Here is a 27,295-nt window from a genome sequence, read left to right as displayed (position 1 = left end):
TGATAGCCAGATCCCACGTGTGATGGCCCAGCATCGATGCTGACTTAGAGTCCTGTGTTCACAGATGTATTATATGCTCGCAGTTAAACAATGTACCCAGGGAGGCGCCGCTAAGTTTATGGTCTTGGCCCTCCAAACCGTGGTCTAGGGTACACGTCAACTATGCAGGCCCATTCTTGGGTAAAATGCTCCTTGTGGTTGTCGACACGTACTCCAAGTGGATTGAATGTGAGATAATGTCGGCTAGCACGTCCGCTGCCACCACTGAAAGCCTGCGGGCCATGTTTGCCACTCACGGCTTACCCGATGTCCTGGTGAGCGACAACAGACCATGTTTTACCAGTGCTGAGTTCAAGGAATTCATGACCTGTAACGGGATCAAACATGTCACATCTGTCCCATTTAAACTAGCATCCAGTGGTCAGGCAGAGAGAGCAGTGCAAACCATCAAGCAAGGCTTGAAGAGGGTAACTGAAGGCTCACTGCAGACTCGCCTATCCAGAGTCCTGCTTAGCTACTGCACGAGACCACACTCACTCACTGGGATCCCACCTGCTGAACTGCTCATGAAAAGAGCACTTAAGACAAGGCTCTCGTTAGTTCACACTGATCTACCTGAACAGGTAGAGAGTAGGCGGCTTCAACAAAGTGCATACCATGATAGCACAAATGTCTCACGCGAGATTGAAGCCAATGATCCTTTATTTGTATTAAATTATGGGCAAGGTCCCAAGTGGCTTCCCGGCACTGTCATGGCCAAAGAGGAGAGCAGGGTGTTTCGGATCAAACTTTCAAATGGACTCATTCACCGGAAACACTTGGACCAAATCAAACTCAGATTCACGGACTATCCTGAGCAACCCACCTTGGACCCTATCTTTTTTAATCCCCCAACACACACACCATTGGCAACTGACACCACGGTTGAACACGAAGCAGAGCCCATCATCCACAGCAGCCCTGCAGGGCCCATCACACCAGGCAGCCCAGCAAGGCCAGCTGCACAGCAGTCCAGCGAGGGCCCAACAAATGATTCAACAACACCAGCCTTCACACTGAGACAATCAACCAGGGTAAGAAGGGCCCCAGATCGACTCACATTGTAAATAGTTACACGATTGACTTTAGGGGAGAATGTTGTTATGTATCTGCAGCCACTACAGGGCGCATTCCCCGGAGTCCCAAGGCATCTCATAATCCCTTTGGAGCACAGGTATTTAAGAGTGCTTCACAGGTTGGAGAAGCACTTTGGAGACCTGCAATAAAAGACTAAGGTCACACTTTACATGTTGTCGCCTCCAAAATCCGTGCCCGTCTTTCCTGGAACTCCATGTTAGAATCCCTGCAATCAGGTTTCTACCCCTGCCACAGTACCAAAACGGCTCTCATCAAAGTCACAAATGACATCCTTTGTGAATGTGGCAAAGATAAACTATCCCTCGTCCTTCTCAACTTATTTGCAGCCTTTGACACGATGACCACTCCTTCCTCCTCCAACGCCTCTCCACCGTTATCCAGCTGGGTGGGACTGCACTCGCCTTGTTCCATTATCCATCTAATCATAGACAGAGACTCACGTGCAATGGTTCTCTGCCCACTCCCACATCGTTACCTTTGGTGTCCCCAAAGAATCTATCCTTGGCCCCCCACCTATTTCTCATCTACAGGCTGCCCTTGGTGACATATTCTGAAAACACAGTCAGTTTCCACATGTATGCTGATGACACCCAGCTCTACATCATTACCAGTTCTCCCGACCCCTCCACGGTCTCTAAATTGTCAAACGAGCAGAAATTTTCTCCAAATAAATATTGGGAAGACCAAAGCCATTGTTTTCGGTCCATGTCATAAACTCCGTTCCCTCGTCACTGACTCCATCCCTCTCTCTAGCATCTGTCTGAGGCTGAACTACTCCATGGCTTTGCCCCTCCCCATCTCTGTAATTTCCTCCAGCCCCACAACCCTCCCAAGATAGCTGCAGTCCTTTAAGTCTGCCCTCTTAAGCATCCCTGATTATAATTGGTCAACCATTGGTGGCCGTGCCTTCTGTTGCCTAGGCCCTAAACTCTGGAATTCCCTGCCTAAACCTCTCCGCTTCTCTATCTCTCTTTCTTCCTTTAAGAGGCTCCTTAAAATCTACCTCTTTGACCAAGCTTATCATCATCTGCCCTAATTTCTCCTTGTGTGACTTGGTGTAACACTCCTAAGATGCACCCTGGGATGTTTTACTACTTTAAAGATGCTATATAAATACAAGTTATTGTTGTTGTATTTACTTCTGCAAAGAGAGCATTGTAACTCGACAATTCATAACTACTGTAATCAATGTCATGCATACATAACATTACACTGAAGTATTAGATTGTCTTGCACTATTAGTTGGTATGAAAATGCACATGTAATACTTAATGATGGCCGTCGGGGTAGCAACTCCCTAGGGAGCTCCCCTGCTAAACAGCTCCTCGGCAGCTTTCCACCCGCAACCTCCCCTCTCCCACTTTCCCAAGCCACAGCCCTAGCTTTAATAAACCCTAATAGGGGATCTTAAACACTTAAATCCCCACTCTAATCCCCACTCTAACCCCAACTCCGCGAATCCCAAAAGTTCAGGCCTACCTCAGGAACCCCCCAACACCATACATCAGCGACTGGGCGACTTGAAGTGACTTGGGCCTCCCGCTTGGATCGCCTGCGGCAACTGGGCGACTCGGCACGACCTGGGCCTCCCGGCTGGATCGCCTGCGGCAACTGGGCGACTCGGCATGACCTGGGCCTCCTGGCTGGACCTCCTGCGGCGACTGGGCAAATTGGTGTGACCTGGGCCTCCCGGCTAGACCTCCTGCAGCGACTGGGCGGTTGGATCTGGCTATCAGGCCTCCATCATCCACCCCCCCCCCCCCTCACCCCTCACCATCTGGACCTCTCCTTCACCACTGATGACCTGGCCTCCTCTCCTCTTCCAGCATGTGGTGAGTACAATGGCTGTCCTGCCCTGCCACTCTGAACCCCAGTGGATCACTGCCTATCCCCCCCCAATGCCTGCTCCCGATCAAGCCTTGGACCACCTACCATCAAGGGCGCTACCCAGCGCCAAGCTTGCGGCCAACATCTCGCCATGGGCAACTAGGCCCATAGACTCCAGTTGTCTTGGACACCTCTTGCCACAGGACCAAGACCTTGCTCAGCTAAGCTAGTGCGACGACCACCCCACAATTAAAGAAATCACGCATATGCATCTTCCACGCCTCTCACATGAAGTTCGGGACCTGGAATGTCAGGACCCTCATGGACAACCCCAACAACGACAGACCGGAACGGCACACCGCCATCGTTGCCCAGGGACTTAGTCGCTTTGATATTGACATCGCCGCCCTAAGCGAGACCCGGTGGGCAGAGGAAGCCAGCTAAAGGATCAAGGTGGAGGTTATACCTTCGTCTGGAAAGGGAAACCAGAGGCAGAATGCCACCTCCACGGAGTCGGCTTCACCATCAAAAATGAGCTGGTTGACTGCCTCAAAGACTCCCCTGCAGGGCTAACGAACGCCTCATGACGCTTCGACTCACCCTATCCCGGAACCAGTGCACCACAATCATCAGTGCCTACGGCCCAACACTTGATGTAACAGATGAGGCCAAAGAGGGTTTTTACTCCAAGAAAAATCCCTGTCCTGCGTCCCCACCGGCGACAAATTGATCCTCCTCGGAGACTTCAAAGCCAGGGTCGGCAAGGACACAGACCTCTGGGGAGGCGTGATTGGCAGAGAGGGGGTAGGGAAAGCCAAATCCAGCGGTACCCTACTCCTGACAAAATGTCTAGAGCATGAACTTGTCATCACCAACACCTTGTTCCGACAGAGGGATAAATACAAGGCATCGTGGCAACATCCTCGCTCCACGCACTGGCACCTGCTCAACTATGTCATCATCCGAACCAGGGATCGCAAGGATGTGCGCATCACCCGTGACATGACAGGAGCTGACACCTAATCCGAACCATCATTGACATCAACATAGCCCCAAAGCGAAGGAGACAGCAGAAGCAATGTTGCAAAAAAGATCAATACCGGGGCACTTGAGGACCCAGCTAAGAGAGCCCTTTACAGTCAGCACCTCACAGCTAACCTGGCATGCCTTGATGACCCCGAGAGGCAGAATGCCTGCAGCGCTTGGTCTGCCCTCCAGGCCTCCATAACCAGCGCCTGCAAAGAGACGCTCGGTCACTCAACCAGGAAACACCGGGACTGGTTTGATGAGAATGATCAGGAGATTCAAGAGCTAATAGATTGCAAACGCAGGGTATTTCTGAGCCTTAAACAACAACCCAACTTGGGAGCAGCAAAGCAGCATTGCAGACGGCTCAAGGTTAAGGTCTGTAGAGAGCAAAATTCACCAGAACCCCCCCCCTGTGTTTGGGTTCATTCGAAAGGAAATTTAATTTGGGACTACCTACCGAAAAGTTTGGAACTCTAAAATGCTTATGGAAGAAATGACAAACTTTAATAGAATTATGAACTTTTACAAGACAAATTCAAGCCTGTGGGCAGACCTAGGGAACAAAAGAAGCCCACTTGATTATTGGGACTGTCTGGGTGTGAGGGCTGAGTTAACCTGTCTGGAAGAATGAGTATTTGAAAATCTTCCTCCACAAGAGACATTACCATCAGAGTATCACCCAGAGATAGTTTCCCATCAACATGGGTCTGGACAAACCATTTCAGCATATACATCACAAATGCGACAATCCAGCCTGTATGCGAAAGACTAAGCACAAAAGGACATTGCAATTACCAAACTAATATTTCCATCAGGAAACAGTTTTTCAAACATCAACTCACCCAAGACATATCAACTTTAATGAGCCCGACAAAATATTACAAAGAAGAACCAAGCCCGCCAAAACTATACAAAGGATTGTGAACAGATTGGGCGGCAAGATTAGAACACTGAAATCGTATAACTGGCCACTGTTTTCAACAGGGAGAGGAGAGGAGAGAGAGAGGAGAGAGAGAGAGAGGAGAGAGGTGGTTGGTACTACCTCATCAAGACAAGGAGAGAAACCAATGTGATCGTGGTAAACTAACTTCTCCAGCCTCGAAGTCTTGAAGTCCTGGAGGAAAGAAGGAAGAACATCACCATCTACCATTAACTATCAAAAGGATTGGTAAGCATAAGTCCCTGTCTCCCCTGGAGTCTAACCTAGCTAGAATTAGGTATTGGGAGGTGGGGGGTATAATTTTACTGCAACCCCCTTTGAATGTGTAGTGTATGGTACTTTATTAGAGTGATTATAAGTTTGACCTTGGACCTTTCCTTGTCTTGTTCTTTATTAGAGTGATTGTAAGTTTGGCCGTGTATTTTCTTACTAGAGTAATAAGCCTGTATTACCCTAACTGTAATAAAACCAAAGTTCTTTGCATCAAACCAGCGTCCGCTAGTTTTGTCACCCCCCCCCAAATAAATCCAGAGTACAGAACCCAAGGGAGGGGGAGCGATTCGAACTGCTCAAGTTGGTCAGAAGGGAACCTGACCCCCTCATAGAGACCACAAACCGCCCCCATCCCCTCCTTACAGGTCTAACAAAAAACCCTGGACCTAAAGAACAGGTGGTGGATGGAGAAAGCACAGGAGATACAGCAGCTGGCCGACAACCATGATGTGCGAGGATTTTACATCGCAGTCAAGGCCACCTACGGGCCAAACACCCAAGGCCCTACCCCACTGCTGGCCAAGAACGGGGAAACACTCTTCAAGTACACCGAGGCAGTCAGGGCCCACTGGAAGGAGCACTTCGAAGATCTCCTCAATTGAGACTCCATTCTGCAGCATGCGACCCGCCACCTCAGTAAAACCCCAACACTGCACGAGGTAGAAAAAGCCATAAGACAGCTAAAAAACAAAAAGGCTACGGGAGCAGATGGAATCCCTGCTGAGGCACTGAAGTATGGTGGAGAGGCATTGCTGGCGCGAATACATGACCTCATCTCTCTCATCTGGAGGGAGGAGAGCATGCCGGGAGTTCTTAGAGATGCAGTGATCGTGATCATCTTTAAAAAAGGGGACAAGTCCGACGGCGGCAACTACAGAGGAATCTCCCTGCTAAAATCACTGGGAAAGACGTCGCTAGAGTCCTCCTCAACTGTCTTCTCCCTATGGCTGAGGAGCTCCTCCCGGAGTCGCAGTGCAGATTTCGTCCCCTCTGGGGCACAATAGACATGTTTTTGCAGCGCGACAGCGGCAGGAAAAATGCATGGAACAGCGCCAGCCCTTATACATGGCCTTCTTCGACCTTACAAAGGTCTTTGACACTGTCAACCGCGAGGGTCTATGGAGCGTCCTCCTCCGTTTTGGATGCCCCCAAAAGTATGTCACCATCCTCCGTCTGCTCCATGACGATGTGCAAGCCGTGATCCGTACCAACGGATCCATCACAGACCCAATCCATGTCCGGACCAGGGTAAAGCAGGACTGCATCATCGCCCCAACCCACTTCTCAATCTTCCTCGCTGCCATGCTCCACAGTTGATAAGTTCCCCGCTGGAGTGGGCCTAAACTACAGAATCAGTGGGAAGCTGTTCACCCTTTGCCGCCTCCAGGCCAGGTCCAAGACCACCCCAACCTCTGTCGTTGAGCTACAGTACGCGGATGATGCCTGTGTCTGTCCACACACAGAGGCTGAACTCCAGGAAATAGTCAACGTATTTACTGAGGCGTACGAAAGCATAGGCCTTATGCTAAACATCAGTAAGACAAAGGTCCCTCACCAGCCTGTCCTCGCCGCACAGCACTGCCCCCCAGACATCAAGATCTGCGGCACGGCCCTGGACAACGTGGACTACTTCCCTTATCTCGGGGGCCTTCTATCAACAAGAGCAGGCATTGACGATGAGATCCAACGCCTCCTGCAGTGCGCCAGTGCAGCCTTCGGTTGCCTGAGGAAGAGAGTGTTTGAAGACCAGGTCTTCAAAACTGTCACCAAGCTCATGGTCTACAGGGCTGTAGTATTACCCGCCCTCCTGTATGGCTCAGAGACGTGGACCACGTACAATAGACACCTCAAGTCGCTGGAGAAATACCACCAACGATGTTTCCGCAAGATCTTACAAATCCCCTGGGAGGACAAACGCACCAACATTAGCGTCCTCATCCAGGCCAACATACCCAGCATTGAAACACTGACCACACATGATCAGCTCCGCTGGGCAGGCCACGTAGTTCGCATGCCAAAACGAGACTCCCAAGCAAGCGCTCTACTCGGAACTCGTCCACGGCAAACGAGTCAAAGGTGGGCAGCGGAAACGTTATAAGGACACCCTCAAAGCCTCCCTGATAAAGTGCGACATCCCCACTGACACCTGGGAGTCCCTGGCCAAAGACCGCTCTAAATGGAGGACGCTGAGCTCCTCGAGTCTCGTCGTCGAGAGCGTGCAGATACCAAGCGCAGGCAACAGAAGGAGCATGTGGCAAACCAGACTCCCTGACCACCCTTTCCTTCAACCACTGTCTGTCCTACTGTGACAGAGACTGTGGTTCTCCTATTGGACTGTACAGTCACCTAAGAACTCATGGTAAGAGTGGAAGCAAGTCTTCCTCGATTCCAAAGGACCGCCTATGAAGATGATGATGATGAACACTTAATTCACCCTAGTAATGATAGAATGAATATGGTGCCCGCTGCCAATTCTGTAACTTCCTCCTGACTTGTAGAGGGGACTTTTCACAAACAATCTGGCCTTGATATTAATCACCTCACGACTGACGGATATCAGGGCAGGCGTTTAAATACTTAAATATGGTGAATGTGTCCCCAACACGCCGCGCCTGAAGGCTTTTTTGCGACTGCGGATATTGGGGCATCTGAGTGAGGCACACTGCAGAGGCGGGACATATAATAAACAAATAAATCAGTGCAATTGGGAGCCTGATTTATAACTGACTGTTGCAGTGCAGATTTCCTCGGGGTTGGGAAACTTGGCAGTGAAAGGGAGGTGGGATCCGCTGGCTCCACAAGGTTAGCGCCTTTTTCAGCACACCTTGTGGACCAGGAGTGCTTCCTCCGGTCCCTCAAGAAGCCTTCGGTCTCCCCCCTGCCAGTTGCTGCCTCTCTTCCCGCCTCCTGATTGCGAGCCTCCCACCCCGCCCCCCCCTTCAGCAATTGCGGACTGTCTTTTCCCCCTCCCAAACGCTGGCCTCCTCCCTTTGTCAATTGTGGCCTCTCTCTTCTCAGCCCCGTTTGCAGAGCCACCCCCAAACCCTGATCGCCGACCTAACCCTGATTGCAGGACGCTGTCCCCAAGCATCTGGCTGCGGCCTCCTGCCACTGGTCTTCCCTCCCAGCCGCCACTGGCCAGGCTGTCCATTTGGCCGGCAGCTGGGTGGGAAACAAAACAACCCAATGATAAGGAGGTCCTGCCGTTAATTTCAGCAGGACCTCTGCATCCCTGGCCTTGTCGGGTCCTTTGGATGTTTTCAGTCTCACCCGTATCCTCTCTGCCTCCCGGTAACTATTGGGGCCTGTGTTATTGATAGTTGCCACCCAGTCTTTGATTATTCAGTATTGTCCGATTGTTCCAGCTCAATACACTATTGTATGTCAATTTTGCCTGTGAACAGATTGGTCTGCATGAATTGACAGTTATTACATAGGATATACGGCACAGAACCAGGCCATTCAGCCCAACCAGTCCATGCCAGCGTTTATGCTCCACTCGAACCTCCTCCCATCCATCCTCATCTAACTATCAGTGTAACCCTCTATTTCCTTCTCCGTCACATGCTTGTCTAGCCTTCCCTTAAATGTATCTATTTTACTTGCCTCAACCACTCCCTGTGCCAGCGAGTTCCACATTCTCACAACTCTCTGGGTTTCTTTTAAAGAAGAACATAAGAACATAAGAATTAGGAACAGGAGTAGGCCATCTAGTCCCTTGAGCCTGCTCCGCCATTCAATAAGATCATGGCTGATCTGGCCATGGACTCAGCTCCACTTACCCGCCCGCTCCCCGTAACCCTTAATTCCCTTATTGGTTAAATTCCCTACATGATTTTTTGGTGACTATTTTATATTGATGATCTCTAAAATAGCTCCTCCCCACAACTGGAAACACTCTCCCTGTGTCTACTCGATCAAAACCTTTTGTCATTTAAAAGACCTCGTTAGGGCACCCCTCTGCCTTTAAGAGAGATGAGATCCAGCCTGTTCATCTTTCCCTAATGGGTATAAACTTGCAGTTATATCATTCATATCCATGCAGGGTTGTGTTATTCTTCTAATCCTTTAATGGTATATGTAATGGAATTAGTATGATTCTGCTATTTCCATTTGTGGACTATTTGCTGTTCCATCCATAGCTGAATCAATGAATCTTATAGGATTTATACAGATCATCAAGTAACTTAGATTCATAACTTAATATCAAAATATCAAAATAACCATATAGTTAAGATATTGCAGTGTTACCAGTATCAATTCAATGAGATGCAGAAACAGATTGACAGTGTAGTCACGAGTCCTTTTAGGTTTCACGAATAATAAAAAAAAATCCCATAGTCACAGCAAAGCAGTTACATAATGTACACCAGTTATTTTGCTTTATATTTTAAAACATTACTGGCTTGTATGTTTAGCGTGCAACAACAAGAAACCATAATGGAGAGAAAAGACGAGAGTTGACCCCAATCACTAGCTGTTAAAAAAGCTAAATATTCTGTCTCACAGAATATGCAATTCATTTTTGAAACATGAAAAATACCATAATTATTTGAGGTCAGCAGCGCCATTCTAGATTGACAGGTTTATGTGGGTGTGTATCTGCACAGTACAGGGGGGTGCAGCATGGGCCAACGGCAAAGCTGAGACCCAGGGGGTTGCAGCATGGGCCAGCAGTGAGGTCAGGATCCAAGGAAGGTACAGCACAGTCCAGCAGGAAGGTCGGGACACAAGACCAGCAGTGAGGTCACTAGTAAATAACCAACGACCAAAGTGTGAGCGGCTGGAGAGAGAGTGGAAAAAGCGCAGCAGAGTCTGTGCATGGAGAGCAGCGTGCTGGAGCTGGAACCGGGAGGCCCGGGGTATCGTGTCAGTATTTTATGGACAAATATGCAAGCTGCTCAAAGATTACTGCGCTCACCAACACTGCGATCTCTGAAAACTAGGGAGAGAGGACCTGAGGGAGGGAGGGAGGGAGGGAGGGGGTCAGTAGGAACATGCGCATGTGTGTGTGTACTAGACCCATGCAGCAGAGTCTGGACTCCAATCGTCTTGGATCCCCTTGCCATTGGACCAAGACCATGCTCTGTCAAGTCTGTGTGGTAGCTGGTGTGCAATGGTTACCCCACGTTAAGAATTCACGCACAGGCATCTTCCACCCTTCAAAATGAAGTTCGGGACCTGAACATCAGTCACCTTAGAATTCATTTTCGTATGGAAGCAAGTCATCCTCGACTCCGGGGGACTGCCTAAGAAGAAGAAGAAGAGAAGTACAAATGTGGCAAAACGTGCCATCTGTTGGAATCTCTTCAATGTATACCATAGTACCAGCATTATTAGAGTAAATTCCCGCAGAGGTTTCCCGCTTGTCTGTCGTAACTTCGGCAGAAGAGCTGTGAAAACCCCATAACGAGGGAGAAAATGCTAATAAGAACATAAGAAACAGGAACAGGAGTAGGCCATACGGCCCCTCGAGCTTGTTCCACCATTCAATAAGATCATGGCTGATCTGATCATGGTCTCAGCTCCACTTCCCTGCCTGCTCCCCATAACCCCTTATCCCCTTATCGTTTAAGACAGTGTCTATTTCTGTCTTAAATTTGTTCAATGTCCCAGCTTCCACAGCTCTCTGAGGCAGTGAATTCCACAGATTTACAACCCTCTGAGAAGATATTTCTCATCTCTGTTTTAAATGGGCAGCCCCTTATTCTAAGATTATGCCCTCTAGTTCTGGTCTCCCCATCAGTGGAAAAATCCTCTCTGCATCCACCTTGTCAAGCCCCCTCATAATCTTATACGTTTCGATATTATCACCTCTCATTCTTCTGAATTCCAATGAGTAGAGGCCCAACCGACTCAACCTTTCCTCATAGGTCAACCTCCTCATCTCCAGAATCAACCTAGTGAACCTTCTCTGAACTGCCTCCAAAGCAAGTATATCCTTTCGTAAATATGGAAACCAAAACTGCACGCAGTTTTCCAGGTGTGGCCTCACCAATACCCTGTATAGCTGTAGCAAGACTTCCCTGCTTTTATACTCCATCCCATGTGCAATAAAGGCCAAGATTCCATTGGCCTTCCTGATCATTTGCTGCACCTGCAGACGATCCTTTTGTGTTTCATGCACAAGTACCCCCCAGGTCCGGCTGTACTGCAGCCCTTTGCAATCTTTCTCCACTTAAATAGCTTACTCTTTGATTTTTTTCTGGTAAAGTGCATCACGTCACACTTGCCAACATTATACACCGTATGCCAAATTTTTGCCCACTCACTTAGCCTGTCTATGTCCTTTTGCAGATTTATTTGTGTCCTCCTCACACATTGCTTTTCCTCCCATCTTTGTATCGTCAGCAAACTGGCTATGTTACACTCAGTCCCTTATTCCAATTCATTAGTAGAGATTGTAAATAGTTGGGGTCCCAGCACTGATCCCTGAGGCACACGACTAGTTACTGGATCTCAGCAGAATGGTGGAAAAAGGGATGGAATTAGCCTCAGTGTTTCTGAAGTATCATATCATCATAGGCAGTCCCTCGGAATCGAGGAAGACTTGCTTCCACTCTTAAAATGAGTCCTTAGGTAGCTGAACATTCCAATATGAGAGCCACAGTCCCTGTTATAGGTGGAACAGATAGTCGTTGGGGGAAAGGGTGGGTGGGACAGGGTTTGTCGCTCGTTCTTTCTGCTGCCTGCGCTTGATTTCTGCATGCTCTCGGCAGAAATGTTCGAGATGTTCAGCGCCCTCCCAGATGCACTTCTTCCACTTAGGGCAGTCTTTGGCCAGGGACTCCCAGGTGTCAGTGGAGATGTTGCATTTTATCAGGGAGGCTTTGCGGGTATCCTTGTAAAGTTTCCTCTGCCCACCTTTGGCTAGTTTGCCGTGAAGAAATTCCAATGAGAGCGCTTGCTTTGGGAGTCTTGTGTCTGGCATGTGAACAATGTGGCCTGTCCAGTGGAGCTGATCAAGTGTGGTCAGTGCTTCAATGCTGAGGATGTTGGCCTGGTCGAGGATGCTAATGTTGGTGAGTCTGTCCTCCCAGGAGATTTGTAGGATCTTGCGGAGACAGCGTTGGTGGTATTTCTCCAGCGACTTGAGGTGTCTACTGTACATGGTCCATGTCTCTGAGTCATACAGGAGGGCAGGTATTACTACAGCCCTGTAGACCATGAGCTTGGTGGTAGATTTGAGGGCCTAGTCTTCAAATACTCTTTTCCTCAGGCGGCCGAAGGCTGCACTGGCACGCTGAAGGCGGTGTTGAATCTCGTCGTCAATGTAGGCTCTTGTTGATGAGGCTCCCGAGGTAAGGGAAATGGTCCACGTTGTCCAGGGCTGCGCCATGGATCTTGATGACTGGGGAGCAGTGCTGTGTGTCGAGGACAGGCTGGTGGAGGACGTTTGTCTTACAGATGTTTAGCGCAAGGCCCATGCTTTCATACGCCTCGGTAAATACGTCGGCTATGTATGTGCGCAGACGCAGGCATCGTCTGCGTACTGTAGCTCGACGACAGAGGTTGGGGTGGTCTTGGACCTGGCCTTGAGACGGCGAAGGTTGAACAGGTTCCTACTGGTTCTATAGCTTAGTTCCACTCCAACGGGGAGCTTGTTGATTGTGAGGTGGAGCATGGCAGCGAGGAAGATTGAGAAGAGGGTTGGGCAATGACACAGGTTTGACCCTGGTCCGGATGTGGATTGGGTCTGTAATGGATCTGTTGGTAAGGATCCGTGGAGCAGGCGGAGGATGGCGATGAACCTTTGGGGGGCATCCAAAACGGAGGAGGACGCTCCATAGACCCTCGCGGTTGACAGTGTCAAAGGCCTTTGTAAGATCGAAGGCGGCCATGTATAAGGGCTGGCACTGTTCCCTGCATTTATCCTGCAGCTGTTGCGCTGCGAAAATCATGTCCGTTGTGCCCTGTAGGGGGCAAAATCCGCACTGTGACTCCGGGAGGAGCTCCTCGGCCACAGGAAGAAGACGGTTGAGGAACCTAGCGACGACTTTCCCAGTGGCTGATAACAGGGAGATTCCTCTGTAGTTGCCGCAGTCAGACTTGTCCCCTTTTTTAAAGATGGTCATGATTACTGCATCTCTGAAATCTCCCGACATGCTTTCCTCCATCCAGATGAGAGAGTTGAAGTCATCTATTCGCGCCAACAGTGCCTCTCCGCCATACTTCAGTGCCTCAGCAGGGATTCCATCCGCTCCCGTAGCCTTGTTGTTCTTAAGCTGTCTTATGGCTTTTTCTACCTCATGCATTGTTGGAGAGGTGGTGGCGGGTAGCATGCTGCGAAATGGAGTCGAGATCACTCGAGCCAAAGGCAGTGTCTCGATTGAGGAGATCTTCGAAGTGCTCCTTCCAGCTGGCCCTGAGTGCCTCGATGTCCTTGATGAGTGTTTCCTTGTTCTTGGCCAGCAGTGGGGTGGGGCCTTGGGTGTTTGGACCGTAGGTGGCCTTGACTGTGATGAAGAATCCTCGCACATCATGGCTGTCGGCCAGCTGCTGTATCTCCTGTGCTTTCTCCATCCACTACCTGTTCTTTAGGTCCCAGATTTTTTGTTGCACATCAGTCTTGAGCCCTCTGTAATGCTGCTTTGCTGCTCCTGAGTTGGGTTGTTGTTTAAGGCTCGGAAATGCCCTGCGCTTGTGATCTATAAGCTCTTAGATCTCCTGATCATTCTCATCAAACCAGTCCTGGTGTTTCCTGGTTGAGTGACCGAGTATCTCTTTGCAGGCACTGGTTATAGAGGCCTGGAGGGCAGACCAAGCGCTGTGGGCATTCTGCGTCTTGGTGTCATCAAGACACACCAGGTTAGTTGTGAGTCGCTGACTGTATAGGGCTCTGAAGTATAAAGGGGAAATCACAGCCATGGTTTCTATTCCTGATTGTTATCCAGTGATACTGGAACTAATAACTCCAGATAAACTCTCCAACACATGCTCGCAGCCACCTTACATGGCATTCTATTCCCATCGTCTCGATTTCAGACAAGGCCATCTATGACCACTTCCTTTTATTCCTCACCAACCGTATTTCCTTCCAACCCCACTTCTTTCTGCATCCATCCCTGGAAAAAGATTCTTCCCCAGGTCGTTTACAAACACTTTCAAACTCCCAATTGTCTAGCCTTTGGCATTCCATTGGTCATGATACTTTTACAGCTGTTGATCTGCTGAACCACTCCCTCACCTCAACCTTTGATACCCTCGTCCCAGTAAAATCATTACTCTATCCCACTCTGGTTTTTCCCCCTGGTATGGTCCCCATTTTCACTCCCTCAAGTCCAAGGGGCGCAGATTTGAACATATTTGGCACACCTATTTCGCCAGATGCGTTCGGACCTCATCAAGCACTATTGGGCCCTGCTGTCTTCTACCAGAACTGCTCACTACTCCAGGATTATCCTGGAACAAAGTTAACCCATGGCTTCTTTTCTCCACCAATAAACATCTCTTTAGCTAATTTTCCCAGTCCCCTCCATCCTCACCTCCAACAAGTACATACAGCTCGTGGACTTATTTGTCACAAATATTGGGACCACCCGTTCAGCTGCCTCTGCCACATCTCCCCCTCCCGCTTGCCCTCCAAGCCACACCTCACACAAGGTTTCCCTTGCTCGAGCCCTGAACTTGCATCTTTCATTAGTTTCTGTGCTATCTCCTCTCATGTTCTCTTCGAGCTCATCTTGTCCATGAGACACACCTCCTACTGTCGATCCCATTCCCACCAAACCCCAGACCAATCGACTTCCCTTCCAGGCCCCCATGACATTGTAAATGGTTCCCTCTCCTCAGATACTGTCGCCCTCCCTTTCAAAACTGTCGTCATCAACCCTTTCCTCAAAAATCTCACCTTTGACTCCTCTGTCCTTGAAAACTTGCCCATCTCCAACCTCCCTTTCCTCTCTAAAATCTTTAAAGCCACAGGTACCTTAACCAAATATTTACTCCTCATGTGTGAACCTAGACAGAGAGTGTCAACAGGCTTTTCAACCAGAGGGGCATTATAGCCAAACACAATTTGGTCCTTGCCCAACACCAGCAGCAGCTACTGGCTAGCAATCAGCTGTGCTATCTCTGGTCCATTTTCCCCTTCCCACACCAGGCCAATTGTGATGCCCCTACTACCACCTGCTGAGATCAGCTAACTCAAGGATGATCATGATTTAAACTTAGGATCTTCCCGGTCAGTATAGTTAAACCAACTTGGCCATCAGGAGAGCGAGCAATATATTTAATCTGATGAACTACGAAGCACTTTACTACACTTGAATGGTACATACATTAATGTGTCCTGGTAGAAATCTGCCTGTCTGCAATGTTCCAGCAAATGAAAGTAAAAAAAAAACATGCATTTATTTCGCACCGCTTTACATCCTCAGGTCATCCCAAAGTGTTTCACAATGAATTAATTATGCTTTTTTGAAGTGCAAGTTCAGCAGCAACTTCCCACAAAAAGAAAATCAATTAGATAATCTATCTTTAGTGGAAGAAGATTGGACAGAACAGCAACCTATCCTTCTTCAAGTATTGCTATGGGATCTTATGTCTACCTGAACAGATTCAACAACGCAGCACTCTCTTGGCACAGTATAGATTATGTACTCAAGCCTGTAATGGGGCTTGAATCCATTAACTTCTAACTCCGAAGCAAGCAAGTGTTCAACCAAGCCAAGCGGAGACTTGTCAGTGAGAATAAATTATGTTTACTCTCCAACTGGCACAAGCAAAAGATACATAAAAATGGCACACACCAATTTGGCACAAACAAGCTTGAGTACCTGAACTCATGTTGGAGGAAAGAAGACAAATGTGGAGGAAAGGATGTTGCACCAGGAATTGTTAGGAAAGAAAATTACACTATGATTCCCTGATATGACAATTGTTGAATCTTTGCTGAGCTGCTGGGGTTGGCCAAAAAAGCAGATGAAATCCTTCCCCACATTGAAGAAAGGAAACCTGGAGAGTGAGACTCCAGCAGCATTGCAGGATTTGGTTGGTGAATGGAGCAGGAGTGGTGTAAAAAAAGAGGGAGGATTCCATAAAAACAAGGAAAAGAATAAGTACAATTTCCATTTTCAAATTGGGTAGCTATTCACAATGGATTATTTTTTCACCTTAAAATATGGAACACGAAAATCCAGTGTACAAGTCAATTTTCGTGGTACAAGTCATTTTGCTCTGCAATGACACTGTAACTGCATATGCCACAGGAATGAGAATAGGAAACAGTCACTGATCCTTTCATTTGTAACTGTGTATTGTTAGTACAGCTCATTCAAGTTCAAAAGTTTGGTGATCTATTAACAGTTTAGCTCTTTTCCTTAATTTGTTCTGATCTTGCTGTTGTTAATTCAATTCAAAGCTACATCCTCAGCAAAATCAATAAGAAAAATGAAAATGGATTCAGCGCCAAATGTTTCGCTTGCTTTTGATTTGCTATATAATTCACAATTCTGACATTTCAAATTAATAAAAATTAGTCTTGGTCTAGTCATTTATTTGCTTGGATTTGTAATTCAGATTCATACAAAAGGTATCCTGAAATAATTTAGATTCGCAAAGGTTGTGACTGTTTCCAACTCACAAAATGCCATAACATAAAGTGTTGCCGAGCTTAGCAACTGACCTTGCAACAAGAAAGAGAGACAGATTTGTCTTTTTCTTTAGTAAACATTCTGCTTGTGAAGGTTTTCTTCTTTTAGTCACTCGGTTAAGTAAATGTTGGGTTATAAGTTCAGTGCTTGCTTTCTTTTTTTACCATGGTTACTGTAGGTACTGTGGAGAACATTCATTTTAAGGTGCTAAGTTGTTTTATGGTGCAAGGTTTCCTGGTGCAAAAAATTATTTATCATTAGAGGGAAAGAGAAAAAAATAAAGATTACTTCTAACCAGAAAAAATATTTAGTAATGATTTTCCCTCTAACTACATGAGAGAAAGTACTTAATATCCAAGGTACATTCCCCAAATGAGATTTCCCTTAAGGTGAAATATACTGTATTAAAAATCAATATCAGGAATAACCCTTAAAAGAGCAATGCCACATAAAACAAATTCCTTTTAACTTGACATCTAACCCATCTAATATGTTTTAATATAATATAATAATAGTCACCTTTTGCAAGTGTTTTCATCTAGGATTCTCAGGAAATTAATATGTAGCTTAGAAGGTAGAATTAATTTGTACTCATTTTATGTGAACTGCCAGCTCCTTAGAACCACAGAAGGAGGTCATTTGGTCCATTGTGTTTGTGCTGGTCTTTTGCTGCAGCAATCCAACACTAATTCCATTGCCCCGAGCTCTCCCCATTGTCCTACATCTTCCTCTGCTTCAAATATTATTGATAGTTATTTCTCTTTATAAATCTTAATAAATCTGTATTAATTTCAAAACGAAACATCTATTAAGGGATTCTCTGGCAGACAATTGTAAATTTTAGAATGAATCGATTAAAATGTTTATTTTAACAGTACTTGGCTGACTAAATTGACTTTTGTTCATGGAGTCAAATCAACGGTCTTCACAAAGATGAAGGTATAGCTGTATCAGTTCATCAAGTCCTCTGAAGTCAACCACCTGACATCCACAGAATAAATTGTGAATAAAATGACTGGCGGAGTATGAGTGAAATACTGCAAGAGCCAAGAAGAAGAAAGTGGAAGTCGGCTTACAGTGATGTCACTGTGAATTATTGAAGGTTACATTACCTTTGAAAACATCACTGACAAATAAAGCTTTGATGTTTTGTCCTAGCCAAAAAGAGATCTTTCTACATTTTATTTGCATTTTAGCCTGGCATATGCTATCTTTTACAATAAACCGCACATAAAATCTATACTATTTCCTCATCAACATGTTTCATCTTTGTTACAAAAATGTTTTTCTTTGTAACACAAACTGAAAATGATTGATAATTGATTTTACAAAGCATGGAATAAAAACTGTAGGGAATTGTGTGTGCAAAAAAACATCTGACAGAAAGAATGAGGAACAAGTGAAATAATAATGTTCAATACAAAATATGTAAATGTACTAAATGTACCTGTGTATAAAATTATTTGATCACATTACACAGACTGAAAGTATGGAACCAATGAAGATGAACCTGAACAAAAGATTCTAATCATCTTCGGTTTAATATTTTAAGACATGCTAGTATTATTAGAAACAAGTATGCATTTTTGAAACATTTCCATACGCATGTGCAACGTCCATTGGATATTAGTATAGGCGCAATTTCAGAAGTTAACATTTAGCACTGTTTGAAAATTACTTTTAGGTATTAAACCAAACATTTGAATCCTGTACCATTGTTTGATTTGAGTTCAAAAGTATCAGGATCTCCCATGGTATTATTCATGATAAATGGGTGAGTTCATAGGAGGTCAATTAAGAGGCTGCAGACATTCTAGCTCTGGTACGATGTGTTCCTGGAAAGTGCCTTTATTTCTGCCTTTAAAAAAAATGATGTCTGAAGCATGGTGGACATTTAAAATGTGATGGACTACACTGAATAGCTGCTACCGCCCCTCTCACTCCCTCTAAGGGAAGTGATAGCGTTAGTGCTCTACCTCTCGCTCGGAGCGCTAAAGCGGAAGTTCCTGTCAGCTGCAAATCTTTTGTGCCTCGCGATAATTTTGCGCTCCCGCAAAAGTTAGCACCCCAAATGGGCCACTATGCAATCATAGAATGATACAGCACAGAAGGAGGCCATTCAACCCATTGTGTCTGTGCCAGACTTGATGTATGAGAAAGAAGTGTGACGGATAGTAAATTTACACCATATCAATCATTTTCATAATATTACAGATAGATATCAATGGGTTAATTTTTCAAATGAGCACTATTACACCAAGCTTTGTACAACAGGGGTGCCTATTAAAAATTTGTAGATGGCCATTTGATTTTCCCATTAAGATTAATGAACATAAAGTCATACAAGGTGCACTAACCTCCACATCCAAATCCTTGATATGCTCCTGTTGCACAAAGCTCTGTGTTGGAAGTATTAATTCGTAAAGTATATTCCCACTCCATTTCTAATCTCATACCAGGAGGAAAAATCAGCCCATACAGTCTAGCGGCTGTGGATTGAAGTATTGCAGAGAATTCTCCTCTATAAGAACATAAAAAATAGAAGCAGGGATAGGCCATTTGGTCCTCGAGGCTGCTCCGCCATTCAATAAGATCATGGCTGATCTGATCCTGGCCTCAACTGCACTTCCCCACTCGCCCTCTATGTACCTGCCCAAAATTGGGTAGGCTCATAGAGAATGATGGAAAATGTGGACTAAATCAACTCCTCACTGACCTGACCATGATTTCCATTCGTGACCCCACCTCCCCCATTGCCAGTCGCTCCTTCTCCAACTGCCACCTGAAAATGGGGGTGGGACCTAGGTCCCTAGAAGATTTCCCTCTCATTTGTTCCACTTGTCACCGGTTCCTTGGGCCGCCATATGGGAGGTGGTGGTCAACTGTGGGAATTAGCAGTCAAAGATCCATGTTCCCTTTATGGAAAGAGAAGACCTTGTCATGGCCCCTTCTCTCTTCAAGTCAGTCCCAGGACTTAGCTGCTGAAGGCCTCAGTCTTGGCCAGACCCTTTAGTAGGAGTCTTGATGCCATCTTTGGGGTACTACTGCCCTTTAAGTTCCTTGCCACCTCTTCTGGTACCAGCATTGTTGAATTTTTTTGCCTTTGCACCGGCAGACTCCGGCTTGACTGCAGGAATCCCGTAGCAAGCCAACAGTGGACAGGGAATGAATCTGGACCCAGGGAACTGGGTTGTGGTGGGGCAGATCTTGAGGAGGGGTTGAAAGTCCCACCCCACTAGATCTCTGCCCCAAAGAGGAGAAACCATCCCACCCACCAATATGTCAATAAACAATTATGGTAGTTTAGCAGAAAATAACTTTCCTTGTCCAAATATAGTTATTTTTGCTCCTTTGTACTTTTTTTCTTTACCCTTTTTCTTAAAGCAATGATTAATGCTGGAGTATAGTTTCATAGCTGTCACAGTCCTCTGGTGGATTTTATGTCTGCAATTCTACTCTTCAGAAAGTCTTCCTTAGTCAACTACCTGACCTCTGCAGAACAAGATAAAATAACTGCAGGAATGAATGAAACACTGCAGGACCTAAGCAGAGAAAGTCATCTTACAACGATGTCGCTAACTGTGCTGACAGACTAATACAAAAGCAAAATACTGCGAATGCTGGAATCTGGAATAAAAACAGAAAATGCTGGAAATCTCAGCCGATCAGGCAGCATCTGTGGAGAGGAAGCAGAGATAACATTTCGGGTCTATGACCGTTCGTCATTGACTCGAAACATTAACTCTACTTCCTCTCCACAGATGCTGCCTGATCTGCTGAGATTTCCAGCATTTTCTGTCTTTAGTGCTGACAGACTATGTGACTTCCTCCTGTGCTGCAATGGAAGCTGCCACATTGCCCATGACATGCATCATGAGGTCTGAGTCCCCACGGTCTCTCTGGGCATCCACCATCCTCTGCAGAGTGGAAATGGTGGGCTCCATGGTGTGCGCAGAGCTCTGTGCAATGTTGGAGGCAAACTCCTCCACGCTCCTTACCATTGCCGAGAGGCTCTCAGATGCCCTTGCCATTGCACCCATCATCTTGGAGCGCATAGCCATCACCCTTGTTGTGAACGCCTCCCCATTGAGGTGCTCATCCGAGTCCTGTGTAGCGGAACTCGCTCGCGAACTCACCCTCTGGGGAGCTGGCTTTGCCCCTAGCCTTGCTGCAACCTGCTCATCCCCAGTGCATCACCCAGTGCAGACCCCTCTACTAAGCTTGCCTCTAAAGATTGCACAGTCCAGTATTTGAGGTGGTGAGAGATGCAATGAAGAGGTGCTTTGCTCCTCCTCTTCTTTTCCTTCCTCACTCTCACTGGGAGGCTCAGGGATAGGCTGGTCATCTGGTTGCTGATTATCTGAGAGCAGAAAGACACAAGACTCATGTTAAGGTAAGGGCAGGAATGGAGCAAGAAATGCAGACAGTATCAGGAGCTGGAAAGTGAGATAGGCTTCTGGTGTGAGGGGGAAGTGGGATGAAAGAAGGAGCGGGGATGAAGATACTGTTGTTGCCCCCAAGGGGGTTAGCATTGCCAACCACCTGGTGCGTAATGAGTTGCAACACTCGTTCCTCCAGGTCTGTAAATTGCTGGAACTGCGTATCACCTCTGCCTGTTCTCTGCTGCTCCCTCCTATTGTGGGCTATATTTGCCTGCAAGAGAAACAAATATGTGTGAATGAGAGTGCAGCTATGTATTTTGGAGATGTGTGTGACATAGTTGAGTTGCTGCATTTGTAGGCAAGGCATGAGATGTGGATGTGAGTTTTATTAGGTGGAGATGCTTGTTGGGTGAGTGGTGATTTATGCAATGTGTACAGACTGAGGTTAAGATGCTGGTATGTAGAATCTGTTGAAGCATCTACTCACTGTGACCACCCGAGTGAGGTTGTTGAATTTTTTGCGGCACTGTATCAGGCTCCTCACGACCACACTGCTGGCCGAGACCTCCTGGGCCATTTCCCTTCACATTGCCCTGAAGACCTGGGGCAATGGACTCCTTCCAGTGGCTGGGAACAGCACTGCCCTCCTTCGTTCCTCTCCCGTGACCAATGCCTCCAATGCCTGGTTGCTGAAATGGGGAGCTCTCTCCCTGGAACTGGGATTAGCCATGACAATTACCAGATTCAGTTGCTTGCTGGTTGGCTTCACAGCCAGCAATGTTGATAATGAGGATCTGCGCAATGATGAAACCTCCCATTTAAGAGCTGGAAAGAGCCAGTGTGAATGATGATTCCTGATTGCATTGCACCTGAAATTCATTATTGCTCTGCTGGTAGAACCCCTGTAGAGCCCTAATAAGGTCATTAGTGCTTGATTTATTGCTCCAGTTCTTTCTTGGAGTGCTAACAGACAATTTAGCGGAAGCTCAGAATCTTTAGCATCTGGCGCTACTTTTTCAACATTTCAAAAATTGATATGTCCTTACTATACAGTATAAATGCACACGAGGCTCATACTTGAGAGAAGTCACTCTGTGATCTGTTACCTTTATTACCAAGACCTCAAGTGATGAAGGTGGGTGGAGTTTCCCCTTTTATACCTGAAAGTCCAGGTTAGGAGTGTCTCCCACAAGTTCACCCCTTATGGTCAATGTTCTCAAGGTCAGCTTATATATGAGTTACAATGATAGTTGAATACATGACATCACCCCCCCCTCAAAGTCTTATTGGGATCACAGGTTAAGTCTCTCTGGTGGTTTACGCTCTCTTGTAGAGCGCCTGAGTTGGGGCTCCGGTTGTTGGGCGCTGGCCTGAGTGTCTGCTGTTTGCGGTGCCTCAGGCCTGTCCGGACTGCCCACAGTGACTGGGCTCTCCTCCACTTGGTTCCGGTGTTCGGTCACCTGTGGTGGAGTAAACTCTACGTCGTGTTCTTCCTCTGCTTCTTCTATAGGGTTGCTGAACCTCCTTTTAGTTTGAGCCACGTGTTTGCGGCAGATTTGTCCATTGGTAAGTCTAACTACCAAAACCCTATTCCCCTCTTTGGCAATCACAGTGCCTGCAAGCCATTTCGGCCCTGCAGCATAATTAAGGACAAAAACAGGATCATTGACATCAATACATCGCGCCCTCGCATTCCTGTCATGGTAGTCACATTGTGACTGACGCCTGCTCTCAACAATTTCTTTCGTAGTAGGGTGTATAAGGTTTCCTGGTTTTGAGCGTCCTTTTCATTAGCAGCTCTGCGGGTGGAACCCCTGTGAGCGAGTGTGGTCGGGATCTATTGGCCAACAGGAGGCGTGCTAAGCGGCTTTGTAGGGAACCCCCTTGGATTCTGAGCATCCCCTGTTTGATTATCTGCACTGTTCGTTCCGCCTGGCCGTTTGAGGCCGGTTTGAACGGTGCTGTTCTGACATGGTTGATTCCATTGCCTGCCATGAAGTCCCGGAATTCAGTGCTTGTGAAACACAGGCCATTGTCGCTGACCAAGACATCCTGTAGAACATGGGCGGTGAACATTGCCGGTAGACTTTCTACCTTTGTAGAGAATGTGCTTGAATTTAAAATGGCACACTCAATCCATTTGGAGTAGGCATCTACTACAACCAAAAACATTTTTCCCATGAAAGGACCTGCGTAGTCCACATGGATGAGTGACCATGGTTTGGCGGGCCAGGACCAGGGGCTAAGGGGGGCTTCCTTGGGTGCATTGCCCAGCTGAGCACACGTGTTGCACCTGTGAACACAAGGTTCCAGGTCTGCATCTATCCCTGGCCACCAAACGTGTGACCTGGCAATTGCCTTCATCGTGACAATGCCTGGGTGCTCATTGTGGAGTTCTCTGATAAACACCTCTCTGCCCATCTGGGGCATGACTACTCGGTTTCCCCATAGTAGGCAGTCAGCCTGAATCGAGAGTTCATCCTTGCGCCTGTGAAATGGTTTGAATTCCTCGGGGCATGCCCGTACATGGCTGCCCAGCCCCCATTCAGGACATATTTCTTAACTAAAGACAGTAGTGGGTCTTTATTTGTCCAAACTTTAATCTGACGGGTTGTCACGGGTTAGCCTTCGCTTTCGAAAGCTTCAACAGCCATGACCATCTCAGCATCATGCTCAGTTGCCCCCTCAGTGGTGGCTAGTGGGAGCCTGCTGAGTGCATCGACGCAGTTTTCAGTGCCCGGTCTGTGCTGAATTGTGTAGTCATAGGCGGCTAACATGAGTGCCCACCTCGGGCCGATGCATTTGCATTTATGGCCTTGTTGTCGGCCAAAAGGGACATTAGGGGTTTGTGATCTGTCTCCAGCTCAAATTTCCTGCCAAACAGGTGCTGGTGCATTTTTTTTTACTGCATATACACATGCTAGCGCTTCCTTTTCTACCATCCCGTAGCCCCTTTCTGCCTGGGACAGACTTCTGGAGGCATAAGCTACTGGCTGTAACTGATCTTTGGCATTGACATGCTGCAACCACACCCGACCCCATAGGACTACGCATCGCATGTTAGAACAAGTTTCTTACATGGGTTATATAGCATTAACAGATTGTTGGAGCATAACAAATTGCGTACTCTATCAAAAGCCCTTTCCTGGCTGTCCCCCCAGACCCAATCATGACCTTTGCGTAAGAGCACGTGTAGCGGCTCTAACAGCGTGCTCAATTTGGGAAGAAAGTTACCAAAATAGTTCAGGAGCCCCAGGAACGAATGCAGCTCCGTCGCTTTACGGGGTCTGAGTGCTCTCTGGATCGCTTCTGTTTTGGACGCAGTAGGTCTGATCCCGTCTGCTGCTATCCTCCTCCCCAGGAATTCTACCTCTGGAGCTAGGAAGATGCACTTCGCCTTTTTCAGTCTTAGCCCTATCTGGTCCAGTATGCGTAGCACCTCCTCCAGGTTATGGAGGTGTTCTTCAGTATCGTGACCTGTGATGAAGATGTCGTCTTGAAAAACCACCGTCCTTGGAATCGAATTGGGGAGGCTTTCCATATTTCGCTGAAAGATCGCGGCGGCCGAACGAATCCCGAATGGACATCTTTTATACTCAAACAACTCCTTGTGTGTCGTGATGGTGGTCAGCTTCTTCGACTCACTCGCAAGCTCCTGGGTCATGTAAGCTGAGGTCAGGTCAATTTTGAAAAAGGTTTGCCACCGGATAGCGTCGCAAAGAGGTCCTCTACTCTCGGTAGCGGGCACTGGTCTTGGAGTGACACCTGATTGATGGTGGCCTTGTAATCGCCACTTATCCTGACCGATCCATCCGCCTTGAGCACCGGCACGATCGGGCTCGCCCAGTCACTGAATTCGACTGGCGAGATGATGCCTTCCCTCAGCAGGCGGTCCAATTTGCATTCTATCTTTTTCCGCATCATGTACGGCACTGCTCTGGCCTTGGGGTGTACTGGCCTGGCATCCGGGTTTATGTGAATCACCACCTTGGTCCCCATGAAAGTGCCGATGCCGGGTTGAAATAATGAGTCAAATTAGTCCAGGACCTGTGAGCATGATACTCGCTCCACAGAAGAAATTGCATTGACATAGCCCCATTTCCAGTTCATGACAGCAAGCCAACTGCTCCACAGTAGTGTGGGACCGTCCCCCAGGACAATCCAGAGTGGCAACCTGTTCTCCGAATCTTTGTGGGTCACGACTACCGTGGTGCTGCCTAGCACCGGAATGATCTCCTTTGTATATGTCTGTAGCTGTGCGTCAATCGGCAATAATTTTGGCCTCCTGGCCTTGCACCCCCACAACCTTTTGAACTGTTTGATACTCATCAGGGACTGGTTGGCCCCCGTGTCTAGCTCCATTAATACTAGGATGCCATTGAGGAGCACTTTCATCATTATCGGTGGCGTCCTGGTATATGAACTATATATGTGCTCCACATGAACTCGCTGAACTTCAGCTTCCAGCGATTTCCCCCAGTATTCATTTGGCCTCGTTTACTTACATCAGGCCCGTCCTCCTCGTACATCAACCTGGCTGCAGGCTTCCTGCACATACGCGCCAAGTGACCGCTGACATTACAGTTTCTGCAGGTATATTGCTGATATCTGCAAGCTCTGGCTGGGTGTTTGCCTCCACACCTCCAGCATAAGCTGGAGGCCCCATTGTTGGAAACAAAAGGTCCATTACCAGTCGATCGTCTCTGACTGTCTCTATAACTATCCTTAAGTGCACCATTGACAGGTCATGATGGCTCCATTACTGGCTGCATTGTCCATTGCGATGGCATGAATCACCGTTCAGCCAGCCATTGTCTCTGTTGAATTCCCCCTTTGGGTTCGACTACATGCTGGGGCATGTCCGATTGCCCTTGTCTGCCTAGAGAACTGTGTGCCGCATTAACAACGTTGATTCCCTGGTCATTTGCTGCATTTGAGCCAAGATTTTTGTCATACATCATTCTGGTCTCTTCCTCCCCAGAGATAAATGTCTGGGCTATCAGAGCTGCCGCTTCCAAGGTCAAGTCTTTGGTCTCAGTCAGTTTCCTGAAAACCCCAGCGTACCCGATGTCCTCAATAAAAAAGTGTCGCAGCATCTCCGCTCTGCATGCATCTGGGAACTTACATAGACTCGCCAGTCACCGGAGATCTGCCACGAAGTCAGGAACGCTTTGCCCTTCTCGCCGCCGGTGCGTGTAAAACCGATATCTCGCCATGTGCATGCTGCTCACCGGTTTATGGTGTTCCCCGATCAACTTACTGAGCTCTTCGAATGTCTTGTCCGCCGGCTTCTCTGGCGCTAGAAGGTCCTTCATCAGGGAGTACGTCCTTGATCCACAAACCGTCAGGAGATGAGCCCTGCGTTTGTCGGCCGAATCCTGTCCCAGCCATTCCTTAGTGACGAAACTTTTCTGTTGTCTCTCAATAACGTCATCCCAATCATGACCAACACAGTACCTCTCTTCTATGGTGCTAGTGGCCATGCTCGCGTGGTTTAAATCCCAGTTTCTTGTCGCCAATGATATGTCCTTACTATACAGTATAAATGCACACGAGGCCCATACTTGAGAGAAGTCACTCTGTGACCTGTTACCTTTATAACCAAGACCTCAAGTGATGAAGGTGGGTGGAGCTTCCCCTTTTATACCTGAAAGTCCAGGTTAGGAGTGTCTCCCACAAGTTGATCCCTTGTGGTCAATGTTCTCAAGGTGTACAACTTAGGTCAGCTTATACATGACAGGCACTATAGAATTTCTAGCCTTCTTGTATAACAACTTCTTGTGTGGTACCTTACAAATGCCTCCTGATAATAACAAGGATAGGTGGGATACAGTGAAGGTTTTTCTGGGGCTGAGAATACCAATTAAAGGGAATGTTGAGCAAATCAACAGCTGCAGAGATATCATGGAAAATGGAGGTTTACAAGTGCAGTTGTCAGTGACTTGGGAGAGAGTTTATTCCATGTGAGGATACTGCAGGACATGAGGTTGAACACAGGTAAAAGTGAGTGGTAAGGCAGATAAACAATAACAACAACAACTTGCATTTATATAGCGCCTTTAACATTGTAAAACATCCAAAATCGCTTCACAGGAGCATTATCAAACAAAATG

The sequence above is a fragment of the Pristiophorus japonicus genome, chromosome 7, assembly GCF_044704955.1.
Source record: "Pristiophorus japonicus isolate sPriJap1 chromosome 7, sPriJap1.hap1, whole genome shotgun sequence".
NCBI lineage: Eukaryota > Metazoa > Chordata > Chondrichthyes > Pristiophoridae > Pristiophorus > Pristiophorus japonicus.
The sequence above is the reverse complement of the archived record's forward strand: the minus strand, read 5'-3'. Positions refer to the sequence as shown.